Source organism: Rhea pennata, chromosome 4 (assembly GCF_028389875.1).
Source record: "Rhea pennata isolate bPtePen1 chromosome 4, bPtePen1.pri, whole genome shotgun sequence".
NCBI classification, from domain to species: Eukaryota; Metazoa; Chordata; class Aves; order Rheiformes; family Rheidae; genus Rhea; species Rhea pennata.
In genome coordinates, this window is record NC_084666.1 from 23,200,418 (window position 1) to 23,215,685 (window position 15,268).

Sequence of the window (15,268 nt, forward strand, 5' to 3'; positions counted from 1 at the left end):
CCTTGGAGATAATCTGAGAGACTAGTAAATAAATATTTTGCAAGTAGTACTTTTTCACTATTGAAATTTATAATTATGCTTCTTTTGCTCTTCAATAATTGAATATATCTAATTGCTCTTCCATTTAACTTTAATGCTAGGCTTTAAACTGGTGAATGGACAGGAAACCAACATTAGAGACATTATTCTAGTGTTGCTTTCCCTCCTGTACAATGATTTGAACTCAAACAATAAAGTTAAATGGAAAAGGCACTATACTAGATTTTCAATTACAGCAGAGACAGGGAGCTACAATTATCCCTTTCATTGCTGAAATACTTCTCAGAGCTACACAGGCAGAATCCCTGCTGCTGCTACTTCTGCTATTCCTGTGGCTGTTACTGCCGCTCTTAAATTGAAGTGCCCTTGAAAACAGATGAGGTTAGAGGTCACTGAATAGAATTTAGAATTGGGAAAAATTTGTATTTAAAAGAAAATGAAAAAAAATGAGCAGGAACACAGAGACATTAAGATCTTTTTCATCATCTCTGCAGGAAAGATATGGTATTTCTACAGATCTGTAATAAATTACAATAGCAGTTACTCTGCCATCAGGTTGTCATTGTGCATGACATGAGTGTGAACACTGTTTTTTAAAAATACCTAAATCCACTGATATCTTGCACTAAGCATCCACTGGCTGTGAACAACACGGTACATTCCATATCTGATGCACCCATCTTTTATTGCATTACAAATTACTGAGAAAACATCATTGCTTTCTATTGTTTTGAACAGCCTTATATGAAGCCTATCACATCTCAGGAGTGTTCCCTTATTTCCCTGCCTATCCCACTTCAATTGGAAGGACTGATCTCTTTAAGATTGTAACTGAAAATCTCCAATAGTTGCATAGCCTTGAAAATTATTTTCCTTAGCTTTTTGTGAGATGAATTTAGACCTTGCATATCAGCCTCCTATGTGATTCAGAATTGTCTCTTCTGCAGACTGAAAGAACTAAGGTGGCAAAGTATAGCAAGGAAGACCCCTATGTCATCTTATTTTCTTCTGTAAAAGCCATGACTTGTTCTATTACTATTGATAAAGATGAAAAGAGTAACATAAAAAAATGTGTCCAGCTTCTGTTTCACAATGGGCAAAATATTTGCCAGCAAACATGAGGTTTATGCAGAAGCCAAGAAATATTGTGTAAGCACAATAGACAACAGACTACCTAAAACAATGGATCTATGTCTGTGTTTCAAAGGTAAAATAGTTAAAATATATTCAGCGAACTGGATAGTAGTGTTTGGTCCCTGTCAACTAACAGGACCAAACATCTTTGTCACCCAACAAGAGGCTCAGTACTTGCCTATTAACATACAGGTTATAAATATGACAAGGACTAATACTGGAACAATCCTAAGAAGATGTTGAATACAACATCTACTACCTGAAAAGACGTTTCATTATTTTAAAGGAGTAAACCTATATTTTCTGCTTTATTATATTTTTACCAAAAAAAAAAAAAAAAAAAAAAAAAAGGAGAAAGAAAGAAAAAAAAGAAACAATCCTTTCTGAAATACCCGAGACACCTTAGATGTTTTCCTTCTTCCAATCTTAGATGAGGGAACTTCAGAGCTTTTAGAGAATTTTTTTTTCAACAAAATAGAAACTTATTCACAATTAAAAATAGATAATTTGCTTCTTCAAATTCACACTGGCTGCACAAATATCATATGTAGTTATGTGAACAGACCATATTTTCTTCATTCAAGAAATTATTTACTGTCAGATTTTCAATTAAAAATATCAAACTAACTTTTTGGGGTTTGACCTAGAGTGTTAAAGACTTTCTTACAATGGTGCCATAATGGCAACTATTACTATGAGTAGTGCATGAGCCATTTGTGACTCTTAACAGTTTGAGATATCAGAGCTGCAGAAACACTGGTCTCCACAGAATCATAGAACGGCAAGGTTGGAAGGGACCTCTGGAGATCATCTAGTCTAACCCTCAGCATAGCCCATACAGGGATTGGGGCCCACGACCTTAGCATTAGCAGCACCACGCTCTAACCAACTGAGCTAAACCTGCCCCCATCTCCTCAGAGAATAGGTCTTTCTTAACTCAAAACACATTTTATGATATTTTGGCCATTTACACTTTTGCTGAACTACTACTATGTAATAGAGTAGAAGATACTCTTTCTGCCACTGTATGATACTGCCTGGTTCCAAAATTTTCTGTGGTAAAATAACTGCTACAGTTATGATGGAGATAGCATGAAGGACTACTCAGATCAACTATAAATTTTGCATCCTTTTTTCTTGTGCAACTTGTATGAATGTGTGCATGCATTCTCCATCCATAGAAAAGAATTCATATGTGCATTTTGATAACTACATAAACTCACTTTATACAGGTCTGACAGCAAATTAAAAACATGATTATTAGCTCTATTATATTCAATAACATTCAGTGCCATCAAATTTGGAGTTTTAAGCACAAAGACTATTAAAAAACATTTCTTTTTTTGCTTTTCCAGAGAGAGGAAGAAATATTAGCACTTTTTTCTGGAAGGATTGTTGGGTTTTTTGTTTTTAATATTCCTAGTACTATTAAATTTGTGTTAGTCCTCTTATGGGTATAACCTATAAAGACATTCTTCTTGAACTGAGATTGAAACACAGTAAGGTTTAACATACATCTTGGTTCTTGTTGGAATTCTTGAAACAGAAATTCTGAGGGAAAGAAAAAGTATAATAAAAATATTTTTGAGAATTTTGAAATTGTGTTAAAATTCTGTTTTTGAAATTATTTTGTTAAAAATTTCATGTCATTATGATATGTTAATCATTATAATATGCAGAAATTATATATATGCATTATAATACGTAGAAAACTACTGAACCTTTTTCAGTATAATTTTAACTGGAATGATTTTTGTAAGCTATTCAGAAAAACTTGTTCATAATCAACATACTTAAAGCTCGTTTTCTTGAAGGAAGTGTTGAATTACTAATTACAACAAGACAATTTGACCTAAAAACAAAGGAAGTTATTTTAAGATGTAGCAGCCAGTCTTCATAATATATATAAAAAGAAGAGTTATTTATAAAAAGAATTACTCTGAAAGACTTTTAATTTGAAGCAGTACATTCACAAAATCTTTACAATTCACAAAATGCTTAACCGAGTAAATAAATTCTAATTAGTTTCCCACTGCCCTTAATTTTAGCTCTCTGTTGCTGTCTCACAGCCTAGTTACAGTCAATCTGTGCAGATTCTCCCTCTATTTCTGGGAGAAAGAAGAGAGCATATATGTTATAAAAGGTAACAACTATAGAAAGATGCTTCATAGAGATAGGTGACTAAAGAAAATAGCTGTCTGCTCACCAAATACGAACAACAGACCATCTTTAGGTTCTGACTTCTCTAAACCACAGAAGGTTGCTATATTAAGTGTGACGCCATTTCTGTAGAATAGAAAAAGACTGCATAAAGCTGTGACACAGGTTAGTGTACATCTTCAGGAAGATCTCAGGGAAATGTTTACTACTATTGAAGCAGGTGACATTTCTGTGAGCAGCAGCTGCCCAAGCTAACACAATACTAAGCAACATCAAGAAGGGTTTGTGAGAAGAGTAAAACAAAGCATAATTTTGCCACTGTTTAAAATCTTAGTACACCCACATCTTTATGTAGATGTATTATCTCTGTATCTCAACACAGCTATACTGGACATAGAGAAAGTATAAAGGGGACAACTAGCATAATGAAGGGCACCTCACCTTCTTAAAAGGAGAAATTAAAAAAGAATAGACACCCCTCAGTTTGTAGGTGAGAAGAAGGAGGCAAGATCATAGTTTAAAATTCATGAATGTGGTGTATAAGGTGAATGAAGTTATCCCTTTGGCATGATTAAGAATAAGCTTAACATCTGCTTAAGTACTATCCTGTCCTTCACATTATTTTTATTATTCTTTCCTAAAACAAGCATCACCAGTCAAAACTAGGGGCACTATGAAACAATTGGGAATCAAAAATGTTTCTAATTCACATAGAGATTTGCTAAGTGAACTCATAACAGATATTTAGACACAGATATTCCAGTCCAGGTTTTTGGTATTCAAGTATTCATGTGAACATTCCAGCAAAAAAGACATTAAGAAACATAAAATATATGGCTGTATTTTATACATATTAAACAATTGCTTCTGTATTTAATACTGTTGAGTGAATTCAACACATTTAAGAGATAAAAAACATTCCACACAGTAATCTCTCTGAAGGAAATAATAACAGGCAAAGATCCAGCTATACAGAAAGCATTAAAGTGGGCATCTTTAAATATTTTTTCTTGTTTTCAAAGCCAGCTAAAAAGAAATGCAAAGAAAAAATAAACTAGATTAGAAAGTACTACAAACTGCTAGACATCTTAAGATGTTTGTTTTTTCCCTTTCATATTTAGTAGATTTACTATTTGTATGTTAAATACAAATGTGAATTGAAAAATCGAGAGTATTGTCCTATTGTCTCTTTCATAAGTACTAATTAAGTAATCTAAAAGGTATAACAAAACAACATCTAAGAATCCTTTTCCAAATAAAACCCCTCCTCTTTCACCATCTCTGGTCTTCCCTTTTTTGGAACATCTTTGCAGAGAATAAATCTCCTTCTCAGCCTTTTTTCAGTACAGTCCTTGTCTTCTCCTACATCTGCAGAAACATCACACTCTAGCACACTCTCTCTTTGGTTTCCATCTCTCTAATTATGCCTTCTTTCTTTCTCTGCCTTTCTTCCAGGATCTTGGTCTATCCCAAGTTCTTCCACCTCCACAGCTGGCACCTACCACACTGAGCTGCTGCAGAGTTAGAGAAAAATAAGAAGGAGTCTTCGAGCCAGCTGCCTCTTATCAGCTCAGCCAAAGAAAGGCTGAATGCCAGGAAAACAAGAAACAGCAGGTAGGTAGGATAAAACACTAGAAATATGGGCAGAATATTAAGTATTTGCAGCCAAAATGAAAAGAGAAACAGCTACTACCCAGGCTACCTTCATTTTCCCATTCCATTTTCTCCTAGCAACCTATTTTTTTTAAATTCATATCCAGTGAAAGGTGAGAACCCAAGAATTGATGCTGCTCTGTAATTGCAGGTTCCAAATAACTAGCTGATTTTTTTCTTCTACTACACATTGTTCAGGTAAGAAAATAACAGAATATGTGAGGAAGAGCAGAAAGAAACTAGCTGTATCACTGAGGAGCCCACAGTTCAAGGACATTAGTTTAAGAATCTTTGCCTCAAAGCAGTGAGATATATATAAATATGTATCTCCTTCTTTTTGCTATTTTTTTAATATTACAATAAATAAGATGAAATGCCTGTGGTCAGAATCTATGCTTAATGAATTGAACTCAGGTTGAATTGAAACTTGAATGAAACTCAGTGTCTCTAACTCTCAGCTTCACATGTATGTAATTCAGGGAAATACAGCTCCTACAAGTTCAGATTCTTTCTGTTAGTAGGAGCAATGATCCATAACATCGATCACTTTTCACAAATCCATTTACAGACGAGTTAACTACTTCATTCCATCACAAATATTATCATATGAGGTTTTTTCTAAGTCTGTCTTCCAATCTATTTTACATTATGGAACTTCTAACATTGCCATAACAGACAGATGATCACATCACACACCAAAATCAACTATTTACATGGACCTCAATAGGAAAAAAAAAAAAAAAAAAGAAAAGACGACTATGGCTACAGTCTGCTATGTATTCTAGGCCTGTTTCTCTTATAGGAGATACATGGAATATATATTTATGTACATACAATTGGAAGCTATTCATAGTGTTTTTATACATTTATGAAAACATATTTCAAAATATAACTTGACTTTAATGTTATGATTTTTGCAAAACAAAATTAAAATTACATATGGCTACATCAGCAAATTTTGTTCAAGAATATGCTTGACAACAATAAATGTGTACTTATTATGCAGAAGAAATAAAAGCGAAATCGTTACGGAAAATAACACAAGAGGTTAGCACAGTAATAACAGTAATAACACAATAATACTGCTTCTGAACAGCCTTCATGTCAACAGTGTTCTTCTGCCTGTTTCCTATACTGGCTGTTAAAACAGCTATCATGCCCTGTCACACACACACATACACAAAATCTTTCTTCATGGTTGGCTGTGGTATGCTCTACAGAATTCATGAGGCATATGTGACCAGGTGTGCACAACAGGAAAGAATTAAGGAGTCAGAAAGATAACTATTGTGTCTTGATAAGCTCTTGTTATTTTAAGGTGCACCTGCTCCAAGTCAACAGTATTTCAGAAGAAAATCGGAAACATGTTGGATGTTTCCCAAGGCACATAAAAGATTGAATTCAATTCTGTCTAACTGGTGTGGAGAAATTTACAGCAGTGCTGACTATGCTAAATACCCTACCTGGAAAACAGCAGAACACGTAGAGCTGTACTGGTCATTAAAATTGCCCAGCAGATCATTTGTTAGATATGAAGAATGTCCACCCACTTCTAGGTATCAACAACACATTTGATCAAAAATGGAAATGTAGTGGCTGTTTTTATGCCAATGTTCCTTTGCTATACAGAGATTATAGTAAACACACTGAAAAGTCAAGTAAATATATTTTTTGAAGAGGTCCATGATCATTAAATATAGCACACAGAAATCTAGAAAACTGGAGGGTAATAATTGATGCTATCTAACTTTCAAAACCGTACGTTCTGAGAAAGTAGCATTACTTCTCTTCCAAAATAATTAACATGTATTTTATATGTCCTTATATAGTTGTTTATTAAATTAAACACCTAATGTGTGTGAAAATTTAATGGAGTGATTAAAATTTTTCCATTTGGCAGTGATTTGTCTTCAGGATCTAATAGAGCACACATTTTCATCTCTCCCAGGAGAGTCTCCACTCTTTGCATTTGCAGAATATAGCTATGAGAATATTGAACTTCTCAAGTACAGAAGAGTGCATTAAAGAATTATAGGATTTGCACCATCAAGTCTGAATTTGGGGCATGCAGTGTTAATGTGTCAGTTCCACAAAGAGTAATAAAAAGCTCCAAGAAGAGTAGAATCAGGAAAAAAAGAAGATGCAGGTAGGGCTCTGATTCTGGGGGCATGCCATATATGCAAAGTGCCAGCCTTTGTTTTCCAAAGAATAAAATCACCATGAGTGAGATATTGTGATATGTCACTGAGAGACACAACACAGAATTCTTACATTGGTGGCTGTCAGACACTGTTAAGGATTTCTGATCATGAAATGTTACCGATAGGTAAGCCTCCTCTCACAACATACAGGCTGTTCTGGTACCAAATACCAAAGGGTATTCAGACTGGCAATAATTATATGTATCTGTGAATTCTGCAAATGATCTGTAAAACAGAAAGCGGACTTGGACAGTTGGAGGACAGCACACGAGTAGACACAGCTACTTCTAAATTTGAAATCTAAGCCAGAGATTTGAAAAAATGCACAGTAATTTGGGGACATTTTAACATGGACCTACTCTTCCGAACATTTTAATCACATAATTCGAAAGAAGAAAAGTTAACCCTGTACGGTTTCTATGTTAGACATACACAAAAGCCATTTTCTCTTTGACCTAGATTAAAGCTCGACAGAAACCCTCTCTTAAGAGGCCATCCTTGTCTAAGGTGGGAGAAAGGTAAGCTTTGTTTTTAGTTTTTTTACAAACCTTGATACTAATACACTCAGGATTTGTGTTAATAATATAATGAACCTGAGACCACTTGTCACTGCTGGAAAACTTTTTCTAAAATTAATAATTATTGGAATGATTGATGTTAGCATCCGATGTCAACACCGTCAAGGAAACAAATCTGTTTTGTAAAAATGTTTTGAATCTTAATATTTTATCAATGACTGTAAAAATGATATATTTTAAGTTTTTGAAAAAAACAGTAATGTAGCTGAAATGCCTGCCCCTTTCTGCCTCTACAATTTTACAAACTTGTAATTTTGTTGTTTTTCTGTTCCTTTTTTTTCTGTTTCCTATGATAATTTCAAAAAGAAATAGCTGGGATACCATTGTCAATTGCTAAATATAATGATTGAATTTGTAACCAATAATTAGAAAAACAAGGAAAATAAATCACAAACTATTTTCACAAATTGTTAACTTATTTTGGTATCTGAGCTTTAATTCCAATAATTTGTGGAAGTCTGTAACACAGTGTGTTTATGTGTTTAAATAATGATGCCTGAGTACTATGAGACTTCATATGATTCCTCTGATCTTCACTCCTTGCAAAGAAGTAAGAAAGCAAAAGATTTTTTGGCACAAGGCTCATCTATGTTCATTTGGTCTAACAGTTGTAGCAACAGGACTGGGCACTTTCTACTTGCTCAGCTAATCAGGCAACAGAAATAATACAGTATTATATCTCATCAATCACAGAGCTTGAAAAGTGACACCTGAATACCAAATATACACTAAGAACTATTCATAGTCAATTCTAAGAGTAAAAAAAAGTAAAAAAGAAATTGAAAAATTTTCATGTAACACTGAAGCAAATCTCTGTCTATTCATTCTACAAGCAATGAAATAAGATGAAAGGTCTCATTTCTTAATCTTAACAGCTCTTGTACACTCTTCATGCCTCTGTTTGGTCCTGCTAAAGTCAACATTTTCACATGAGCTAGTTGTAGAGTCTTATAACATACTTAATTGGTTGTATGAAGCCTTAAGGAAGCTTTCATATAGCTGGCCCAAATCAGCTGCTCTTATACCATCCACACAAGTGTCCCTGTCTACCAGTGACTCCTCAAATTCTCAGCAGGAACCTTTCTCAGTCATCCTCTAGTTCAAGGAATCAACCTATAACTTCAGGCATTTATTTATATAAATCTTCCACATCTGAAAAAATGTTGCCAAAAGATTTCTGAACATATCGGCTCAATATTCCCTCTCCAATTCAGAAGCTTTGGTGGTGTTCTTAAAAAAATTCCAAAAAGTCAGCAATGCATACATTTCCTCTTTTCCTAAAACTATTTTCTGTTCCTGATCAAGCTGTGTCCTTCAAAGTATTTCCTCATTTGATCACTTAGAATAGTTTCTAAGCCTTTCCCCACCACTGTAGTTCAAGGTAACATACAGAAATTTCCTGGTGTGCACAAAAATTTTACCTTCAGTTAACTCTTTACACTGGTCTTTTATGTAGCTTCAAGATTTTTTCCTACCAGGGTCCTGCAAGACTTTCTTTTAAAACTTCTCCAGTTCTATCTGGAGTATTATCTGTGTGTTTCTTTTTATGTGTATTTGTATTAAAAAATTAGTTTTAAGGGAAATGTCATTATATTATGGATTCACTCCCCAGGGAATTAACAGTATTTCTAGCCTATAATAAAAAACACAGGGACCTGGAGCCTGCATAGTTTACACCTTATGTAAACTCTCATCCTGTTACTGCTCTATGGTATTCTCTTTCTGCCTCTTCATCCTTTCTTTTTTTATCCATCTTTATCACAAAATATCAGCATTTTACAGACATAGAAAATAAAATGTCAAAATCTGGTAAATTTTACTGGCACAAAAAAACCCACTCCCTGCCAGCTAAAGCTTAAACACTCTAAAAGCTGTTAATATTTTCTCCTTTATTGCAACCACAGTTCAAAGATAGCTTAGAAAGAGTCATTTGGATCCAGAAGAAAAGCAAACTGTAAGAAGTTAAATAGGTTCAAATAAATACTCACTTCATATGCTTAGCTAAATCAAACCTCCAAAACCTTTCAAGTTTGCTCAACTTAGACTTCACTCCAGCTTGTAAACTGTTTCCTAACAGCTCTTAAAGATTGCTTCAGAACGTTTTGGTCATTCAATACACTCTGTGCAGTGGAATAAAATAAAAATAGTATCAGAAAATGTAGGACTGACACATCTATAAACCTATTTATTTACTCAGTAATTCCTATGTCACTCAGTCATTGTCAGAGTAACTCAGATCTCTCTGAGTTACTCAGAGGAACTCTACTTTTTGGCATGGTTTATCAACTTACATATTTTCATTTGATTTCACATCTTATATACCATTCACATCTTTATGTACCATTCCAGTCTTCCACAAACTGACTTCATAGTAATAGCTGCCTTTATAGAATGTGCCCTTTTTGATTTTTTTACTAAGATGAAATGTCACTTTTTAATCTGCATTCACTGCCAGTTACAACTGACATACCTTAACTTCAGCTGTTTATATTTTAGGATTTTGGAGAGTGGGAGTTGCAGCACTCTTGCTGCTTTTCCGCTGTTCTCTTGCTTGTGACACAGACACCCACTGAAAGCAGGTGAATTTATTTCATATTTGTCTCCTGCAATCAGGAGATGAACAATTCTGCTACCTCCTCAATCTCTTTCTGGGAAAAGAACACCCTTTTGAATGGTACCTGAGGAACATATTTGTAGCAAACCTCAGTGTATAGACTTCCACAGTAATCTCCAATTACACATGCAGTCAAGGAAATAAAATAATTTGGAGGGAGAAAAGGTAAGAAAGAGAGAGATTCTCCAATGTGGGCTTAAGCATTTTGTTCTTTCCCTCCTTACTTCCTAGTTCCTACTAAGGCAGCTTTTCTTAGCACGGGAATTACTTTTGCAAATCCCACTCTAAGTCCTGACTATCTCCCTGAATCACGTATCAGACTCCAACTGGGGATATGCACCCAAAACTGTCTTTTGGAGGTCTACTATTTGTTTGATTACATTGTTTGTTTTAATTTCTTACCACTCTTTCAATTTTGATATTTTTTAAGAAACTTTTTTTTTCACTTTAAAATAAAAAAAAAAAAAACAGTTAAAATGTAACACTATTTTAATGTTTTCTTTCAAGGTATTATAATGTCTTTGCAGTAAGAAAGAGAACAAGTGGTATATCTATATGTCACTTATTTTATCATTCTGGACATGAATGTTAAGAATAGGCTTTGACTATATAATTCTTTTTTCGAAACTCTACAAACGTAGGTTTATTTTCCTTGTAGAACAATGGTCAGAAAACAAACATTCTCACATGATTTGGAATTACTAAATTATAGTTTTGAGTAAGGTTTCAATTAATACATTAATATTTTGAAGCATTAGTCCATTAATCCCAGCACATACTGCTATTCTTTTAAACTCTCACTTTATATAATTGTTAAAGAATATTTTGCCCTGTTGAAAATATTTCACTTTAAGATATTACTTTTACATTAAAAGAGTTGGGTAATTATTATAACCAATTTCTACTTCCCATAATTAAATTATGAGGAAGCCTTATGTTAGGACATTACAATTTACTTCCATTGTTGTCACAGTCACGGAATTATCATGTATTTTAGGATAAGCCATTTGATTCTTTTGTGTCTTGCAGAAGTTGCCAAACTGGGGGGACCTGTGGTGAAAACCAGTTGCTGAAATGTGCCCATGCAATAAATCTTTAAAGAAGTCACAACATTAATGGTGCTATCTAATTTTGTTTATTTTAAAATGCTGTCTAGGAATACTAAAATAAGCAATGAAAATACGAAATGTAAGTATTTCTTATATTAACTGAGCTGGAACTACAGCTTTGCTTTTTTTCCCTTTAACGATGTTTTTTTCCCCTTGATGTTTAAAATCAAAAGGTTCAGTTACCACAAATTATTTAATCGTGTGATAAAAGATATAGATAACAGGACATGAGAAACTATTAGCATTTCTGGACACAGAAGGACAACTCTGAAGCAGTGTTTCAAGCCATTAATCTGCCTAAAGAGAGCTCTACTCCATCATCAATTTCTGCTGTAAAAGTCACCTTCCTTGTCACCTCCTCAAGCTTCACCTTTATCCAGATGCTCAATGGGGTAACTGTGAAGTAAAAATATAACCTTGGTAGTGAAGGAAGAGCATTTCACCTTGGTGGTCTATAACTATATTCCAAAGGAAAATAGCACAAGGCCATTTTCTAAAGAGGTAGTTAATTATACTTGTTTCTAAGGTTCCTTAATTAACTTGTATTTCTTTATCCAACTGCTGTTTGAAAGTAAACAGTGATTTAAATATAGAAAGATAGCTGATCATTCCTACTCAGAACAATAGGTGACAGTACAACAACAGAAGACAAATTTACATAGGTGGAGTCAAAATGCAAAAATACTAGCTGTTTTTATGTGGGATTTGGGTTACCTGTGTCCTGCTGCCTTTCATTCCAATTACAATACTTCTTCACTCTTAGTTTTGATGCCTGTCATTATCACTATCATATTATCCATGATTATAAAATGAATTAGGTACAAATAAAATAAAGATATATAAGAAAATAACTTTTACCATCAACTTTGTTTTCAGCTAGAGAAAAGAGAAGAAAAAATCATGTAAAACTTTTTTTCAATAAAATATTAAAGGCAGGCTGAATTCAAAAACAAAAAATATTTCTGTGGACTTAGGTCAAGTTTAATTGTGTAGGAAAAAAATCTCAAGATTTCATTATTTCAACTAATGCTCCAAAATTAAACATTTATATTTTCTATCTGAAATAGGTTGTGAAAATCTCCTCAGTTTTATTTTCTTTTACATGCTTTAAATATAATCAACACTGTAACAAAAATCTAAACTATTTTTTTCTCCTAAGTTATGGAAGCACTATTAAGACAGAAAAGAGCTAGAGCAGTTATCAACAAAGCGTCAGTAAGTGTATTGTGATGGCTCCAGAAATGAAATTAATTAATAGAGGGATGACTTCTACACAAAAAAAAAAAAATCACAGCTTTGTAAGCTTGTCTGTTAAGTGAATGGAGGCCAAATCCTGATCTCTGTATTCGTAGAAACAGTTAATGGGAAACAAATGAACAAACAAGCGAACAAACAAAAGAAAAAATAATAAAACAGGTACTTAGTATTCGGGTACCTAAGGCAGGCTAACATTCTTTTTGTAACCTATCACAAATCAGTCACATACACGGCACACAGGCAAATACACACATAAAGACATGGCTCTATTCTGTTCACCTCTTCTTATCAGTACTGTTGTCACAGAGTGCTTGCCTGTTTGCCTCTGCAGCAGGAATTCATGTGTATCTCAGAATGTAATGTGGTTGTCAAAATGACAACAATCTTGTGTTTGGTACCTCAACATCTCAACAAAGAGCTAGTGGAAAATGTGTGAAATATGTCTAAAAAGCTCTTTGGATCTTCAAGTAAAATTCCCTCTGGACCTTAAAGAATAGCAGGGGGTCAGTAAAAAAGAAATATTCGTGTTTCAATGTTTATGAGTAAATATCAGTAAAATCAAACATGATCTGCTGCTTGAATTTGATATTGCAGCCTACATGCCAGCCAAATCACTTCTATTTCGAAATAAAATTAAACAAGGCACTTACTGCAAAATAACAGTGCATACTGCACAGAGTTTTCTTATCAGAGATACCAGTCCAAATCCTTACCAGGCATCATTTGATACAGCTCCAATCCAGTCAGTGGAAATCTGCCAATAATACTGACATTGCTTGCCCACTATGCCTGTTTTATCATTTCGACCTTTCCTTTTAACTCCCTTAAACTAAGCACAGGATTTGTTTCAGTTTTTTTTTCCTTTAAAAAATTCACAGAAAGATTTTGTAGAAGATTCTTGTCCATATCTCTCCAAACAGTACTTTAATTCTGAAAATCAGGACATATTCCCAGGACATCTCTAAATTGCTTAAACAAATGTCAACTGCAAAAATGCTTGACTTTTAGTGGCAAAGCATTCAAATAAAGAAAAATCTGTAAAATAACGAATATGCCACAGCAGTTTTCTTATTGACACAACATGAGTACACTGATGACAGCTTGTTAGAAAGAAGTCTCAATCCACCTGCTATAGGTCTTCTGCCAACTATGAACTGTAATGGCAGAAAGAGTCATTATAACCTTATTAGCTAAAATGATGATTACTCTTTGGGGCCAATAAAATACCAGCTACCATCAGTTTTTGGCTAGTAATACTTTATAAGCTACGAAACCTGGGTATGATACAGAGCATGCTCTGCATCTTTTAGTATTTCTCTGCAAAATACTAAAAGAGTAGGTGCTTACAGCTTCTATTCTATTCTTTCAATTCCTTAATCACTTCCTGTCTCACAATAATGCGTAGCCTGTTGCTAAAGAACAACTGCTATTTTCCTATTTTCCTTTTTTTGAAGTGCCTGTGCTTAAGTAGTTAGAGAAGTACTCTCTTGTCCTGGGCCAAATGTTCCTCTAGTGTAACTTCACTGATATGGTACAAAATTTCCTTTTCATTGCAGAAGGAATGTCATCCAAGTAATTAAATACAGCAATTATGAAAGGATAGTAAAATGAAATACACAACAGTTCCCTTTTAGTATTGCAGTGGGCTGTATTAGTTCAGTCTATTACCATAGCGGTAGGAACCTACCAAATGGTAAGTTTTGTGGTCAAAGTGAACCGTAACACAAATGAGACTTGCTAGTAAAGTATTTCCATCCTGCCAGAAGATTAAGCTATTCCATATTGATTATAACACAAAGATGGAAGGAAAGGGAGGGAAAGATTAGGTGACAAGCACTGTAGGATACAATCTGGTCTATCAGTATACAGTAAGATGTTCTTATGGTTTGGGTTTTTTCTTCTAGTTCTCAGCTTGGATGTAATGCAAAAACAGATGCCTTTAACATACTTTGTCACTATATTCATTACTACTGCTTTCCCTTTATCCACATTTGAGACTTTTTTGTGCCATACTGCCTAAAGAGAACCAAATCATTTTACAATAAACAAGGCTTTAGACTGTGAATCTCCTGAAAATGTAGCCACCTCTGATGGTTATTTGGCAGGTTCTTAGCCTACAATGGGCACTATTACAAATACGCTGATAATATAAAAGAAAGCAGGAAATAAATATGCTGAAATGTTATTAGAAAACCAAGCATAGGTGGAGTTTCCTTGGTGATTTTGGCAATGAAAAATAATACATGTTCTACATGCAAAATAAAAGTTTTTCCCATTTTAATCCTTCTGCTTACAATTTTATAGCCACCGTAAAATTCTGATGTGTCTGAAGTTGAGTGTACTGCCTTACAGCTCTAAGGAAAACTACTGACAAATACTACTGTTAACATTATACATACCAGCAGGTTTTGTGGAATCCAGAAGCACTTCCCAGATCATAAATTCAACAATTCCAGTTTGCCCTTTCCATCCACTACACCATGAGTCAGTTGGGATTACAGCCACATGTATACAATTTAAGAC

The 15,268-nt window shown here is 34.1% G+C and overlaps 1 long non-coding RNA gene across 1 annotated transcript in view; it reads left to right on the top strand.

Annotated features, from left to right (window-relative positions):
- LOC134139879 (uncharacterized) overlaps positions 1 to 15,268 on the top strand; it is a 48,416-nt gene that overhangs the window by 22,570 nt on the left and 10,578 nt on the right. The window contains exons 2-4 of the long non-coding RNA XR_009958275.1: positions 4,789 to 4,947; positions 7,647 to 7,705; positions 11,409 to 11,567. This is a non-coding gene — a long non-coding RNA (uncharacterized LOC134139879). The remainder of the gene's footprint in view (positions 1 to 4,788; positions 4,948 to 7,646; positions 7,706 to 11,408; positions 11,568 to 15,268) is intronic.